The sequence below is a fragment of the Crocuta crocuta genome, unplaced genomic scaffold, assembly GCF_008692635.1.
Source record: "Crocuta crocuta isolate KB4526 unplaced genomic scaffold, BGI_CrCroc_1.0 scaffold84, whole genome shotgun sequence".
Lineage (NCBI taxonomy): Eukaryota > Metazoa > Chordata > Mammalia > Carnivora > Hyaenidae > Crocuta > Crocuta crocuta.
Window position 1 is genome coordinate 3,317,962 of NW_027530213.1, and position 15,975 is coordinate 3,333,936.

General features: G+C 43.1%; 1 protein-coding gene across 4 annotated transcripts in view; it reads right to left on the reverse strand.

Annotated features, from left to right (window-relative positions):
- DYRK1A (dual specificity tyrosine phosphorylation regulated kinase 1A) overlaps nt 1–15,975 on the reverse strand; it is a 146,943-nt gene that overhangs the window by 117,017 nt on the left and 13,951 nt on the right. Inside the window, exon 1 of one of the 4 annotated variants that reach the window (XM_077765444.1) lies at nt 12,143–12,160. The exons of 2 other annotated variants lie outside the window; for them this stretch is intronic. The gene's annotated coding sequence lies outside the window, so the exon portion shown is untranslated. Of the gene's footprint in view, nt 1–12,142; nt 12,161–15,975 lie in introns of those variants that run through there. One more of the 4 variants, XM_077765445.1, reaches the window with a different exon arrangement.

The following is a 15,975-nucleotide window of genomic DNA, read 5'->3' on the forward strand; positions in this document are numbered from 1 at the left end:
GAGGGGCGCTAACAGAAGCTAAAAGGTGTCTAAATCCGCGAACAGGATCCATCCCTGCAGTGCTTGGATAAAGTAAGTATCCATCTGCAGATGCAAAACGCCACAGAGTAAAATATTTTCCCTCTCTAGATATTTTAAAAGAAATTCCATTTAATGTCGGTAAAATCTGACTCTTTAAAAGCATTAACCAAATGATACATATGTCTCCCCAGGACGGTGGGGCGGCCCAGGTCCCAGGGGACAGGTGTGAGGTCAGCATAATTCTCACAGGAAAATGTTCCTCAATCTTTTTAAAATTATTCCCATCTTCAGGGGGAGGGGGGAAACTTAATTTAAATTAAATTTCTCCTTTTTTAAAAAAAATTGTTTTAACATTTTTTATTTATTTCTGAGAGAGACAGCGTGAGAAGCAGAGGGTCAGAGAGAGAGGGAGACACAGAATGTGAAACAGGCTCCAGGATCTGAACTAGCTGTCAGCACAGAGCCCAACGTGGGGCTCGAACCCACGAACCGTGAGATCATGACCTGAGCCGAAGTCGGCCACCCAACCGACTGAGCCATCCAGGCGCCCCTAAATTTCTCCTTAATAAGAAAAATGAAGCATGAAATATTTTGTCAGGTAGGGTTAACTTTCAGAGGGCCACAAACCATTGTTAATACCTAATTTTTTCACTCCCCCATGCCCAACAAAAATTTTTACCCTGGTAGGGGTGATATTACCCCCATGCACCGCTCCTGACTTTACATCACCCAGATCCCTTCTAAGACTTCTGTATATGCGAAGTCTGGGGTCAGCCCCCCAAAATTTGCACCTCACCTTAGGCTTTGCAAAGGATTCTGGTTATATGGTCGATGAGCCACAATGTTTCTGACGAATTTCCACTGTCACACCCCATGCCTAGTAGCAGCGTGACCTCAAAATGGAATCAAGATGAGAGCCATTAAATGAAATAAACCACTGTCACATCCAGTACATTAAGAAAAAAGAGATCCGTTTGGATTTCTTACAGAAGATCTGAGATGGTCTATCTCTTCGTTCTCCTGTACAAAGGACAGGCACAGGATTACCAGAGAAAAGCCGGAGATGTTTCATGAACTGTAACATGTGACCCAAAAGGAGATTTATGTCACTTACTTCACAAAGTCCATATTCGGGGTTTCTATCTAGTACTTTGGTACTTTCACTTAGGTGTAAATTGGAGGCGAGCACCCCATAAACTACTCATGATCTTTTGTTCCCCACCCCCAAATGTGGATTTATGAACCCGACCAATACACGGTCTAACTGAATTCGACAAATTATATTACTAGTAGACAGCTATCTGAACGGAGCTCTGGCAAATGCTGCATTACAAAATGAATAAACCAGCAAGATTAGACAAAACAAAAAGAACAGAAAAGTCATCTTTCTTCTCTTTTTCCCTTCAGAAAGATACTTGTTCGTGTAGTGGAGTGTTCCCTGGTGGCCCCAGTAAGCCAATCAATCTGGCCAGTGTCCACACCTTACAATCTCCTCCACTTGACTGTGGATGGGCCCACGACTCACCCCAGCCCTGAAGAAGCTGGCGAAGAGGACACTGGGCTGGGGCCAGGCTTAAGGCCTCAGGGGACCCAGCAGCTCTGCCATCAGCCCCTCTACAATCTGGTCACCACCTCTGAAATCCACCAAGTCCAACTACCCCAAGATCACGCTGTGAGAAAGCACGTGTTGGGTGAAACCGCACGGAGGAAGGAGCACCAGACACTGTACATGTGAAGGACTAAGTCATCTCAGACTCTCCTGTCCCCCAGCTGCCACGTGGAATAGAGGAAGAAGTCCTGCCCAGACTGGAAAACTGTGAGCAAAGAAATAATAAGCCACCAGGTTGGCCTGGTTTGTGAAATAGCTGTAGATAAGCTCAACATTTTATATGCAAACAAATACGAAGGAAAATTACAAGGTACCTGTCTGCAAAATGTTTGAAAGTAAATATTCTAGATCTACTGAAATAATTGATTTTCTTGCACTTGAAAAAAGGCTGGTAAATTCTAACATATTGTTCTCAGTATCCTCTTTGACAAATAACCCCGGTCCCACCAGATGAGGATACCGGAGAGAGACAGAAGTGAAGCCTCCATCTCCAGACTAGAGACTTCCAGAAACACCACAAACAAAACAGTTTATTTATTAAACTGCACTAAAAACTTACCCATAGATGACCTCTTTCAGAGTATACCCATCTAAGAATACAGAGTGGAGGTTCTGAAACTGGTTTGTACCTTTACACGGAGGCAGTAATGAGTAAGGAAGAATACTGTGACCTGCTATTAGTAAATGACGATCGTGGGTAAATGTAAATCTCTATTAACGAATTCAGAGAATCACTGAGAATATTACACACTATGTGCCAAGCATCCTAGATACCAGGAAAAAAATCAAGTCTTACCCACAGCAATTCAATTTAGCAAAGGCCCCAAATACAAATAATGGTATTACAAATACTTTCTAGAATAAAGCTGTGCACATGTAAACACAAAAAGGAACTAATGAGAACACAGAAGACAGAGCTATTCTTTCTACCCCGTTCCTGCCTCGTTGCAGGAGGGTTAGGGAAGACTACAGGAGAGGGCATCTGAGGTGAGTGAGTAAGGTTATGGAAGACCTCCTCACACCAACCCACAAGGGCTGGAATGTAAGCGTTGTAGCGTTGGCCCCATGAGGGGCACGTTTATCAGCTCTGTTCCACAAGAGTCTCTAGCATCTAAATCAGGGCCTGCCACATAAGATACACAAACGCTTGTTAAATGTAGTTCAACTCCTATGGACCTTGGGCAATATGACAGCATTCAGCATCATTTATGTAAGATGAACAGTGGTGTACAGAGTTGCTTTGAAAATTGTATTATATGTGCCATAGTATTAGGAAATGAAAGATAGGCAAAAGCAGTTTGGGCGGCGTTATTTTAGAGGAAGGATTATTTGTTTGTTTAATGCACCAAGCACCCACTATATGCCAGGATCTGTGCTCTATAGAAAATGTTGTAAAAGAAGTACAGACAGTGTGCTCCAAAGGAAAGCTAAGAGAAAAGAAGAATATAACACACGTGGGCAACTGTGAACTACTTACATAGCTCTACATGGAACAAATATAGTAGCGCTGCAGAAGGAGATCAGAAAGGTAAGCAGAGGTATGACAATAAAGAGAATCTGAATACGGTATCTTCGTTCCATGGAAATGAGAATCATGGAAGATTATAGGCTGTGGAATAGCACAATCAGGGTGGAAGATGAAAAAGGGTGACAGTGCAAAAAAAATAATCAAAGACAAAAACTGATCTGAGAGGGAAATATTACAGCTTCAATAAATACATTCCACATAGAGGGTAAGCCATGCATTTACCTCTGTACTCTCACAAAACTCCAGTGAACATAAAATCTACCTAAAATCAATAAAGACAAATAAAATGAGAAAGACGGTGATGGAGAAACAGGTTTTTAGTGCAGAGAAGATGGACTATGGTAGCGGACTTAGAGGAGAATGAAGGAAGCCACAGAATGAGTGTTGACACGTGGAGGCAGCGAGACCATGAAGCCCCCTCAAACCTGGAAAGGCTCGGGACACACACATACTGTCTGGCTCTGTCCCCTGAGCGCCTAGAAGTGCACACCGTAATAGCGGTGAGCAGACCCAATGCTCAGGTCTTGGGTGTTAAATGCCATTTCCATGAAAAAGAGCCAGAGCTCTAGGCAGAGTTCTTCAACTTGACACCAAATGCACAAACCACTTAAGAAAAATTTACTAAACTGAACTTCATTAAAATTCAAAACTTTTGCTCTGAAAAAAACTAAGAGGATGAAACGACACGCTCCATACAGACTGGGAGAGAGCACGCGCAGACCACATAGCCAACAAAGACTTCGCCTCTCAAATACACAGCGCTTTCACTCAACAGCAAGAAAAACACCAGTCCAATCAGAAAATGGGCAAAAGACATGAACAGATATTTCACAAAGAAGACACAGCAAATAAGCACATGAAAAAATGCTCAACATCACTTGTCATTAGGGAAATGCAAATTAAAACCACAACAGGATATCACTACACCTATTAGAACAGCTAAATGAAAAACAGTCATGACACCAAATGGTGAGAAGGATACAGAGAAACTGGATCCCACATACTTTGCTGGTGGAAACCAAACGCGGTACAGACACTCTGGAAAGCGGTCTGGCCGCTGTTCACAAAGCTAAACACACATTCACCTTATGACCCAGGTATCTCACTCTTGGGGATCTACCACCAGGAAACGGAAAACTTACGTTCATACAAAACCCTGTACTCAAACGTTGAAAGCAGTTTCATTCATATTATTACACAATATATTGGAAAACAACCTAAATGTCCTGCCATAGGTGAATGGCTGAACAAACTTGATCCATCCATTCGATGGAATACTACTTGGCAATAAAAAGAAATTAACTATTGATTCACTCAACAACAAATGGACCTCAAGGGCATTATGGTTAAACAAGTTGATCTCAAAAGGCTACACACTGTATGCTTCTATTCATATAACATATGGAAATGACAAAACTACAGACATGAAGAATAAACTGATGGTTATACGGCTGTTGGGAATTCAAAGAGGGTGCAATGCAAAAGAGAGTTCTTTTAAAGTGATGGGAACAGCTCTATTATCGTGAGTGTAGGGGTAGGTACACAACTCTATATATGGTATAAAGTTACAAGGAACTACACATGCGCACGCAAGCACACACACGCAGGTTTAAAGAATAAAAACTGGGGGCGCCTGGGTGGCTCAGTCGGTTAAGTGTCTGACTTCGGCCCAGGTCACGATCTCACAGTTCGTGGGTTAGAGCCCCACGTTGGGCTCTGTGCTGACTGCCAGCTCAGAGCCTGGAGCCTGTTTCATATTCTGTATCTCCGTCTCTCTCTGACCCTCCCCTGCTCAAGCTGTTTCTGTCTCTCTCTCTCTCTCAGAAATAAAACATTAAAAATTAAAAAAAAAAGAATAAAACTGAATAAGGTCTGTTGTCTAATTAACCGAAATGTACTGGATACATCAATTTCTTGATTGTGATATTGTACTAGAGCTACATAAAGTTAACCATTGGAAGAAGTTGGAAAAAAGGAGGTGCATGGGATTTTATACTATGGTTGCAACTTCTTGTGAGTTTATGATTATCTCAAAATAAAGGATTATTTAAAAAACAAAAATAGGGCTCCTTGGAAAAATTGGCCAATTCCAATTCCCGGGCTGAGACAGAAGTTCAAGATAAGCCTGGAAAGTACTCAAAACATACTGGAGACATGCCAAAAGGACACAGATACCAACTTGAAGGAGCTTCTACTGACAAAATTCTGGACAACTGGAGCATTAAAGCAAATAACTACAATTACGGATTACTACCCATTACATAAAACAGAAAATCAGGTACTCATAGTGATATAAAATAAGTGACTAAATTAGAAGTCTGTTTACTAATAATGGGCTATTTACATAGTCTCAAGTACCTCTACACAAAACACACATTAATTACAAGGGCGGGGGAGAAACTTTAAAATGAAGAAGTCCGAAGGCACCACCATAATCAAGTGATCAAAGTGAGTATTATCAGAAACAGGACAAACTGAAATCAGATGGCACAATAACGTCACCCCCCCCACACACACACACGTCCTGATCCTAACACCCTGTGAACGTGTTACTTTACAGGGCACAGGGGGAACAAGGTTGCAGAAAAATTGAATTTGCTAATCAGATGACTTTAAAATAAAGAGATTAACCAGTATCATCACAACAATCCTTAAAAGTGAAAGAGGAAGGAAGCTGACAAGAGCAGCAGGAAATGGACAGGGTCCAAAGAGGCTACTCTGAAAATGGAGGAAGGGACCAGAAGCCAAAGAGCGTGGGCAGCCTCTGGAAGCTGAAAAAGAAGGAAAGACATTCTACGGCAGAGCCTCCAAAAGGAACAGCAGCTGGCTCGCACCTGGACTTGAGCCCAGGTGAGCTCCATGACGGAATTGTGAACTCCAGGACTGCACTACAGTGAATCTGTGGTTTTTAAGCCTCTCGCCCTGTGGTAATTCGTTACAGCAGAAAGAGAACGCCAGCAGATTACCACCTAACAGCACAGTGAGGAAAATAGAGCATCGCGTCTACGATACCATCTAATATAAAGAAACACGAGACAAACACACATGGATGACTATAAAATAACTGGCCTGTATTCTTCAAAACTAGCAACGTCCTAAATGAGAGACCAGATGAGGAAGTGTTCTAGATCAAAACAGTTGAAAAGACATGACGATAAAATGCGTAAGTAATCCTAGGCCATATCCTCTTCCCATAGAGAACAGCCCTGGGGAACTGCCATGACATGAATNNGGGGGGGGGGGGGGGGGGGGGTCTCAGGGATCAGCCAGCTGTGATGGATCAATGTTAACTTCCTGCCTCTGGTGGCAGGATCACTGTTATGCAAGAGAATGTCCCTGTTTGTAGGAATTGTGTGCTACAATATTCAAAAAATAAGAGACATCATGTCAACAACTTTCTCTCAAGTGGTTCAGGAAATAGATGTTATTTGTAGTACACTCACAACATTTCAGAGTTCATTTCAGTAAACAAGTGAATAAAATAAAGATAGCAAGATCTCACTGCAGCAAAGCTCCGTCCAGGTTGGCCACCACCACGTCTGCAAGGGGCCCAAAGGCATAATCTACGGGGGAATGAAGAGACGCTCCAGACCTGGACATACCCGGCACAGCAGAGAAGAGTTCTGAGGCAGGGGACTAAAAACCGAACTCGTGAAGAGTCTTGACACAACTGTGGACTCCAGTTCCCTTCCCCGATTCTGCCTGCAGAACATCAGCAACAGGACTATCCCTTCCCTCTCCCCTAGGCCTGGGGACACTCAGGCGACATCCAGAGGCCTGGAGTGAAAGCACTGGGGACACTCATATTGGTGGGCTCCTCAATCTCCATACGAAGCCTTCATAAAGGAGCCAGCCTCACACCTCACAAAAAGCCTCCATCAATTTCCCCACGACTTACTCAAAAGTAAAAGACACCAGCCCCGAAATGGCCAAATATTTGAGAAAAGGTGCCAACATTAAAGACAGAAATCAAAACAAGCAGAAAAGCGAGAATCCAGAGGAAACTGAGACAATGCCATTAAGAGGGAAAACAAACAAAACAACAACGGAGCTAAACTATATCATGGTGTTAAACTGTATTGTGTGTGCTTGAAGAGGTAAAAGAATACATGTATCCATGAAGTAAAACAAGACGGTAGTTTAAAAAAAAAAAAAAGGCAGGGCATCCGGGTGGCTCAGTCTATTAAGCATCTGACTCTGAATTCCACTCAGGTCATGATTTCATGGTTTGTGGGTTCCAGCCCCACATCAAGCAGGAGCACTGGGAGCGCAGAGCCTGGTTGGGATTCTCAGTCTCTCCTTCTCTCTCTGTCCCTCCCCCACACACCCTCTCTCTCTCAAAGTAAGTAAATAAACTTAAGGAAGGGGAAAAAAAAAAAAAAACCAAAGCACAAATGATAACCCTGATGGAAGATAAAAGTTGAAAAGTACCTCCCAAGAAGAGTTAAATAGCAAACAGAGAAGATAACCAAAGTGTACGTCACCTGAGAAGACCCAAGAAAAGCAGTTTTCAAGGAAAGCATACAAGAAACACCCAGATCTGAAGAACAGGTACCTCCAAAGTCAAAGGATGGGTCCAGCACAGCGAAACCAGCCATGCCAAAGCACGTCACTACAAAGTTCCGCAGCACCAGAGACAAAGAACAGATCCTTAAAACTTCCAGAGAAAGAACAAGAACAACAAAACGTGGGGGAGGGGTCACACAAAAAGGGCCGAAATCAACTAATAAATTAATGGGTGTACGTAATATGTAACGGCTGCTAACAGAGCCAGATACTGTGTCCCTCCCAAAGGAAGCCCGTCACCCACGTAGTAGTCTCCCCACCGACCACCCTCCTCCCAACGAAAACCAAAGAGAAAGAATTACATCCGGAATGTGTCAAGCCTCTTGACCTTATTACCAAGTACCAGAGAATACAAGGGACAGAGGAACATGTCAATGACACCCCAGGGACTCACTCAACCTCTAGACTAGAGGAAAGAGGAGACAGAAGACACAGCTTCTTCAACAAAGAAAGTCAGGTGGGAAAAAAAAGATGCAGAGAGGCAGTCAACAGATTCAAAGAGGCTTAACAGATCTGTCAATCAATGACAAGTGATGGACTTTACTTAGATCCTGTTTGAATCACGTGTTTTGAAAACCTATCATTATGAGGCAATCCAGGCCATCTGAACTCTTACTGGATATGTGAAAAATTACTGTTAATCTTTTTAAGGTATGATAATGCTACTGGGGTTAGAATTTAGAAATCAGTCCTTACCTTTTAGACATATATACTGAAATATTCACAACTGAAATTAGATATTGGGGTTTTTGTAAAAACTCAAGTGAAAGAGGGGTAGGCAGGTACACAGGTTTTTTAAGTTTTTTTTAATTTTTTTAATATTTTATTTATTTCTGAGAGAAAGAGAGACAGTGTGAGCAGGGGAGGGTCAGAAAGAGAGGGAGATAACAGAATCTGAAACAGGTTCCAGGCTCTGAGCTAGCTGTCAGCACAGAGCTCGACGTGGGGCTCGAACCCANTACCTGGAAGTTCATTATGTTCTCTAACTTTTCCAAGTTGTTGTTTTAATAGAATCCAGAATACAAATGAGATCTGCTACATGAAGCTAGAAGACCATGAAGTAATATATTCAGAGTTCTCAGTAAAAATTATATTCAAACTACAATTCCATACCCAACCAAAACTTCTAAGCAGGAGGGAAAAGCAGATTAAAGATACTTTCAGACAAGGTCTCAAAAAGTTAACCTTTCATGTACCCTTCCAAAGGAAGTACTGAAAGATGTGCTCCAGCAAAATGAAAGATAAAAACAGGAGAAAAGTAAGGGTTAGAGAATCAAGAAATAAAAGGCACAACCCTGAAGGAGATTTGCAAAGTATTACGATTAGACCCAAAGAGCAAGACTTACATACAGGTGAGGCTTGATGAAGGGTCCCCTAAGAAGATTCTTGTGGGGACAGGAGAACTAGCTATCTGATTATGTTTGTGCAAAAAACTATATAGAGAGCCTTATGGAAGGTATGGGAAAACCCAGTCACAAGGACCTAGAAAACAAAGCAAACGGAAATACAATTGTTAATTCCAGGAAAAACAAAACGATACAAGGAGGGAAATGTAATCATAGTATACAATATAGCTCCACACTGAACTTACATAACCATAATTAAATACCAATGTTTAATGAAAAAAAAAAATGTAACCATAATGGGTAGATGGAAAGAGAAAAGCGGCAAGGCTGGTAGGTTCAAGTTAAATATTCACCTACCTTAATAGAAAGTCAACAAATAACATCTAAAATTTTAAGTTAAACACAAAAATAGAGTCAGGGTTATCTACTTACTCAGCCTCCGACTTCTCCTTTCTTCCTAGATAACAGAAGCTGATTTTGTTCAAGACCCATGTGCACATCATCCCAGTTAGGCATGTGCTCAGGGGACAGGGTGGCCAGCGCCATGATGATGCCCAACTGGTCAAACGTAACCCCATTTCCCTGCCTAGCGAGTGTTTCAGAAACAGCCCTACAACCCAGACGAGTCTGCCAAAGAGTTTCAAGGCAACGTTTCCACATTCCTATACGGCTACAAGGAGGAGTTCTCTCTTCTTCCAGTGCACACTGTGGTGTGTGGACACAAGTCCTCGAACCGGTGCCGCCACCTTATCCATCTGGGCATGGAGCCAGCGAGTGCACTACTCGAGGGGAGATGGAAAAAACTGGGTCCCTGAAGACATTACTGTGCCACCAAATCAATTAGCCCTAGAGGCCACCCTAACTCTGCACTTCCAACCGAAGCTAGTTTGGGTCAGGATCTCCACACCTGCATCCAAAAGCACCCTAGCTGGTACAGTAAGCGTATCAGAGAGCAGACACGAGAAACCAGCAAGCGGTGAGGTAAGAGAGCTTGCCGACTAGGAGGCAGGGCCCACAGGGCCACGAATGTTTCAGCAGAGCCAAGATCCCACAAAAACAGCCTCTTGTATTCTACCGTGCCCGTGTAGACCCTGAGGTGACAAAGTTTGGGAAGACCTGCTCTAGGCTGCAGGACTACTGCGGGGTGTGCCTGGGGACAGCTTTTTTTATCAGAAACCTTTCAGTAGTATTCAATCTGGACTTTATGCATGTCAAACTGAAAATTCTTTTTTGTAACTTTTTAAATGTTTGTTTATTTTTGAGAGAGAGAGCACAAGCAGAAGAGGGGCAGAAAGAGAGGGAGACACAGAATCCGAAGCAGGATCCAGGCTCTGAGCTGTCAGCACAGAGCCCGGCGCGGGGCTCGAACCCATGAACCACATGATCATGACCTGAGCCAAAGTCAGATACCCAACCGACTGAGCCACCTAGGTACCCCAAAACTGAAAATTCTTATGAAAACTAATGCAGTAAGCCAAAAAGAGACTAAAGATCCGATCTGTGGAGAGGTCATTAACAATAATGTAGAGAAAGAACTTAATTGATGACTATTTCAGAAACAAAACTCAAGAGAGTTTGAGAATACAGTAAATGTAAAAGTGACAGGAGGGGACCAACGGTTACAGAGATGTTCCTTCTTTGGGGACAAAACTCTTACTAAATCACCCAAGATGAAAACAGAAGATTATTTTTTGTTGTACATTACACTGGCTGGATTACACTACTGCTATCTACCAAACTCTCAAGTTTTACAAGTACAGGTGAGGCTTGAACTACATGGGCTTAAACTGCACGGGTCCACCTATATGAGGATTTTTTTCCAATAAATATATTAGAAAATGTTTTTGGAGATTTGTGACAATTTGAAAACATTCATAGATGAACTGCATAGCCAAGAAATACCAAATAAATAAAAATAAATAAATAAATAAGAAATATGTACTAGTATGTCCGGTATATAGTATGGATAACATACAAAATACGTGTTCAGCAGTTATTTATGTTGTGGGTAAGGCTTCTAACCAACAGTGGACTACCAGCAGTTATGTTTGGGAGAGCCAAAAGGTTTCTGTGGATTTTCGGGCTGCCTGGGTCTGGATGGCTCAGTTGGTTGAGTGACTTCGGCTCAGGTCATGATCCTGCGGTTCGTGAGTTCAAGCCCCACGTGGGACTCGCAGCTGTCGGTGCAGAGCCTGCTTCAGATCCTCTGTGTCCCTCTCTCTCTGCCCCTACTCCACCCCTCACACTCTTTCAATAAATAAAACATTTAAAAATAAATAAATTAGGTCTCTTTAAAAAAAAGTCTATGTACATTTTCAACTGCATGGGGGGAGGGGTGGTGAGCGCCCCTAATCCCCACACTGTTAAAGAATCAACTATAATTTAACTTGGGAAGCTGAGATACAGTATAAAATAATACCGAAACCCCAACACTCAGCCATGTATTAAGGGCGAAGCAAGATCCTAGTCCTAGACACAAAATGCACAAGAGACACACGGTTCCTGGCGCTCATGAAATTAACCTAGTATTTGCTAGCAACACAGGCCACAGAAGCAAACACTGAATAATAACTAGGAGTGAGGGCTGAGCCTGGTTTGAATCCTACCTTACCAACCACTAGGAAAAATTACTTCAACTCTAAGCCTAAATTTTATCATTCATTAAATAAAAATAAGACCTTACCAGGTTGGGGTAGGTGCGAATTTACACAGTGGGCAGAGCAAGCTTGAGAAAGCCTGTCCTTCCCGTGTCCGCGGCGGGGAGAAGAGGGTTTGCTCTAACATGCTAACGCGCACGGTGAAGCTTCAAGAAGGTAATTTTCTCCTAGCTGACTCCCTCCACACCACCGCATCGCCAGGCAGGGTGTGCAGAGCACACTTACAGGGCCCAGCAGCTCCCTACTGTGACCTCTGCTTCTGGTCCACCCGGAGAGATCTTTATTAAGGTCTTCGTCCTTTCGGCCTTTTAGTTCTTTTGCGATATTTTGGGGCTTTGGTGGGGGTTTTTTGTTTTTTTAACCGCTAGTGTCCATTCTGCAGACCCTTACCATTGGTTTAGAGACTATATCATACCTCGATTTCCCCTGCCCAGCTGGTGGGCAGGGCACACGGGGCCACGAATGTTTCTAACCACTGATCTTTTAGGCCGACGACTCAGCCAGCCAGGGTACCTGCGAAAACAGTACGATGACACTAAAAACCCCTTCTCAAAGAAACACCACATGCATTTGAACCTCAATCTTTCAGTCACTCAGCAAACATTTACGGAGTCTTCTGTGTGCCGAGCCCTGAAGATAGAGCACTGAACAGAACAGACGCAACCCTTGCTTTCAAGCAGCTTAGGCTAAAAAAAAGCAGATACTAAATAAATAAATAACCTCACAACTATAAAGTTCAAGTGGAAAACGGGTGAAGTGATGAGAAGAAAAAGCTCACGGTGTTTTAAACCTAACCTAGACAGGAGGTTAGAAGGGATCAAAGAGGGATCAGAGAAGGCCTCCCTAAATATATGAGACCTAAACCGAGACTGAAAAGATGAGTAGGAGTTAGTAAGATAAAGTCCTAAGCACTTTCTATGCATTCACTTTCTCTTCACAATACCGAAAACAGTAGACACCCAATTCTAGTTCCCAATTCTACAGAAAGGAAAACTGAGGCTCAGTTTACACAGCTGGGAAGAGACAGGGCTAAGATTCAAAGCCAGATATCTCCATCAGACTCCACAGAATGCACTCTTCACCACCACACACTGGAGAGATCCTATCATGCCTCCTATGACGTGGCCTCCTGCTGTTCGTGGCCTTGTGGCATGGCCCTCTCCTGGACCCAGGGCCTGGGACTTGCTGCTCACCAAGAGAATACAAGCAAAGTGATAGGACGTCACCTCTGCAGGTATCATACAGGAGACTCTACATCTGTCTTGCGAAGAGACACGCTCCTTTACCGTCTCTGGGAAAGTTAAGTGGCCCTGCCCTGTTGGAAAGGACCATACAGCAAGGACCTAAGGGCAGATGCCTGCTGACAGGCAGCAACAAACAGAGGCCTTCAGTCCAAGAGTAAACAGGAAACTGAATTCCACCAATGACCAAATGTGTTGCAAAGAGATCTTTCCCCTGTCATGCCTCACCTGTTACGACAGCCCCAGCCAACATCTCGACTGTAGCCCTGAGGCCCTAAAGCAGAGAACCCAGCTAAACCGGACCCAGGCATCAGACCCACAAACACTAGGAGATCCTAAGCATATGTTTTAAGTTTCTAACTTTGCGGTTTCTAACTTTGCGGTTTCTAACTTGGTGGTAATATTGTTACATATCAAAAAATAACTAACACACTCGTTGCTTTGCATAATAAAGTTCCTCCATCATATCCCAGTGCTTTACTGAAATGTTTTCAACTACTCTTAACTACACATCAAGCCAAATTCAGGTAGCATTCACAATTGTCCTTTCTAAGCAAAACTCCTGCACGATGATGTCAACATTAACCACAAACTGACCCTTCATTTTATAGCAGCCATTCGAACTACCTGGTCTGCTAATTCCATCATCTCTGTTATTTCTGCCTGTTTCTATTAAGTTTTCTCTTCTGCATCTTCAAATTCACTAATCTTTTCTTTTGTAATGTCTAATATGCCACTAATGCCAGTTTATTTTTTCATCTCACACATTATGTTTCACCTTTCCAGTCTCCACTTTTTTCTTTTTTAACTTTTTAAATATTTATTTTTGAGAGAGAGACAGACAGAGACAGAGCGCAAGCCAGGGAAGGGCAGAGAGGAAGACACAGACTCTGAGGCGGGCTCCAGGCTCTGAGCTGTCAGCACAGAGCCTGATGTGGGGCTCGAACTGCATGAACTGCGAGATCATGACCTGAGCCACAGTTGGATCTCAACCGACTGAGCCACCCAGGCGACCCTCCACCTTTTTAAACGTACGGGACACAGTTATAACAACTGCTTGAACGACCTTGCCTGTCAATTCTAATACCTTTCAGTTCTGTGTTGGTTTCATTGACTGATATCCTGTTAAGTCAGGTTTACCTGCTTTTACCAATATTTAGTAATTTTTGATTGGATGCTGGACATTTTAAACTGTTAAGTGTTAAGTTTTGTCATATTACTTTAAAGAGTATTGGACTTTGCAGGCAATTATTATTACTTTCAGATTAGTCTGTTCCTTTCGAAACTCGCTTTTAAACGTTTTCCAGGGAGATCTAGAAAAGCCTTTATTTGAGGATTAATTTGGCCACACTACTAAGCATGGCCTTTCTGGAGTCTCAATGAACACAGCATCTAGCGAGATCTTTGTCCTGTAACTAACAAGGTACACAAATATTTCCCAGCCCTATGTGAGCTGTGAGAATTGTTCCGCTTACAGTTTCCCAATGGACTCCTTCCTCAGGAACTGCACCTACATGTGCACAGCAGACTGATATTCAATCAAACATTTTAAGAGAACCACTAAGAAAACTTAAGCTCTGCACAGCTCCCTTCCCTCCAGAACCCTGCTCCTCAAAACAGAACCACTTTGGCCTCCCCTAGCTCCAATCTTTGCTTCCTCAACTCAGTAAGGCCAAAGGCTCTATTTGGGATACCCCTCCAGGCACTGAGATCTGAAAACTACCTCCAAGAAGAAAAGCTGGGCCATCAAAGGGCTCACCTCCTTCACTCCCCATCTGTCAGGGATTACAGCTCTCCACTGCCTATTGTTCAGTATGTGAAAATAGCTGGTTTCATGTATTTTGTCCAGTATCCTAGGTGGTTATGGAAGGCGGGTGAATTCAAACTGTACTGCCTTACAGTCAAAGACCCAAGTCATTGGGGCACCTGGGTGGCTCAGAAAGTTGGGCGGCCGACTTCGGCTCAGGTCATGATCTCACGGCTCGTGGGTTTGAGCCCCACGTCAGGCCCTGTGCTGACAGCTAGCTCAGAGCCTGGAGCCTGTTTTGGATTCTGTGTCTCCCTCTCTCTGACCCTCCCCTTCTCTCTCTCTCTCAGAAATAAATAAAAACTTTAAAAAATTTTTTTTAAAAAGACCCAAGTCATGACTCCTGACAATGATGTTAAAGTCAATGTTTTATAAGACACAACTCCTAAACACGTACACACCCCATTATATATAACATTACCCCATCTTTATTTTTAACGTGGCATTTATCACTCTTGGTCATTATTACTTGCTCTCTTGCTTTTTCTACTTTTCACAACAGAATTAAGTCCTATGAGGGCAGGGATCTCATCTAACTTGTCACTCCTGTATCCCCAATACCTAGAAAAGGCAAATTCAAATCAGCCAATTCATTAAATCAATAAGTAGGACTGCATATAACTATTTCACTTAATATATATGAACTCTTCCCACTAATAATTCTAATCTAGATGCAGGTAACCTTGACCCTGGAGTTCCTTAGTATTGTCAATTATCTTAATTAGCATCATCTAAGTAAAGGTTCTTAGTTGCAAACAAAAGAAACTAACTCTGGCTTTGCTGAAACTGAAAAGGAGGTTATTAAAGCATGTTAGGCAACTCACAGAACACCCCAGGAGGGTCAGGCTGGAAGGCTACATAATGAAGAATACCCAAAATTCAAACCACAGACCTGGCCCAGTGGAGACAACGCAGGATTCCGTCACCACAGCTTGTGCACACACCAGTGACAGCAGGGACCGAACGCTACAGCTGAGCCTTAGTCACTGCCCACCTCTGCAAGACAGATGCGGCTCCATCCCCTGGCACCGCAGAGCACAGATTTTACAAAGTGCCTGCTTCTGCAAGTCGCTAGCTTCCGAGGTGGTGGCATGGAGGCCCCAGGTCACACGACCGTGTCCCAACTCCAAAAGATGCAGGGAAAGGGAGCAACTGGCTTTCAAAATTGAAGATTTCTACTTCCACCAACACCCTTAAGAT